We start from the raw sequence: 1,079 nt of genomic DNA on the forward strand, positions 1-1,079 counted from the left end.
GACCCCATTCTCTGATTTTACTACTTTCTTTAACACCGTTTCATCCAGCTAACATTAAGGTCTCACTACTTATTAATATACATTAGAAATTACATACGTCTTCCAGGGCGGCGTCTGTGGCTCAAGGAGTAGGGCGCCGGTCCCATATGCCGGAGGTGGCGGGTTCAAACCCAGCCCCGGCCAAAAAAAAAAGAAATTACATACATCTTCCAATCCTTGCCTAATCCTTGCCTTCTCAACCAAAATCACTTGCCAGGCAACATTCTTTTAAACAAAGACTGGGGTACTTTCCGATTTGGAACTTTTTTCTCCGTTTAAACAAACCTCATGGAAATTATATATATAAAGGTACGTTACCCTTTGAGTCTGAACACTTATTTCGACAATGTTATTGTTTCTTTAACAATGACTCGTTAATGTATAAGAGCTTTTTAAAAGTCATCCATTTTGGTTATTTTATAAAAGTCTTGTTCATCCATTTCCAGGAGACTCTGAATCCGTCATACTGTTTAACGTTTATCCTTTCAGTGATTCTCATACCTTGTGAAAAATACGTTTGGGTGTTTTTACTTTATTTACATTATCCATTCCCTCTGCATTTTAGACTATTTTTTAGTTATTGCCATTTCTTTTAGTTATGACTCTGTTTTCCTTTCATCTCATTCTGGATTCTCTTTATCACTTATTACTTTTATTTTTTAGGTCTGATAATTAAGTAGGAGATTTGACAGGCACATTCCCGCCAGGCTACTGTTCTTAAACAAACAGCTCAGCACTAAACATCTGAGGAACTGTTTCTTCTTGAATTGTACAATAAATGCCATCAACATGAATAGCTTTTATCAAGCTGTAAACACTACTGATAACCTCCTTCTGCATATTTAACTGATAAATTATGAGAGCCAGTCCACTGGAATCCCTGGTCTTAGCAACCTACTTGCTAAGTGAATATAGTTTTCTACAGTTGCACAGCTAATATTTGAAATGAATTTTATCATTAGTACAGTGTAAGTTGTTATTGATTTTCAGTTTATGTGCTTTCCTGTTTATTCTAAAAATTGATTTTTCCATAAAAAGTA

This window comes from Nycticebus coucang, chromosome 2 (assembly GCF_027406575.1).
Source record: "Nycticebus coucang isolate mNycCou1 chromosome 2, mNycCou1.pri, whole genome shotgun sequence".
Classification (NCBI taxonomy): Eukaryota; Metazoa; Chordata; class Mammalia; order Primates; family Lorisidae; genus Nycticebus; species Nycticebus coucang.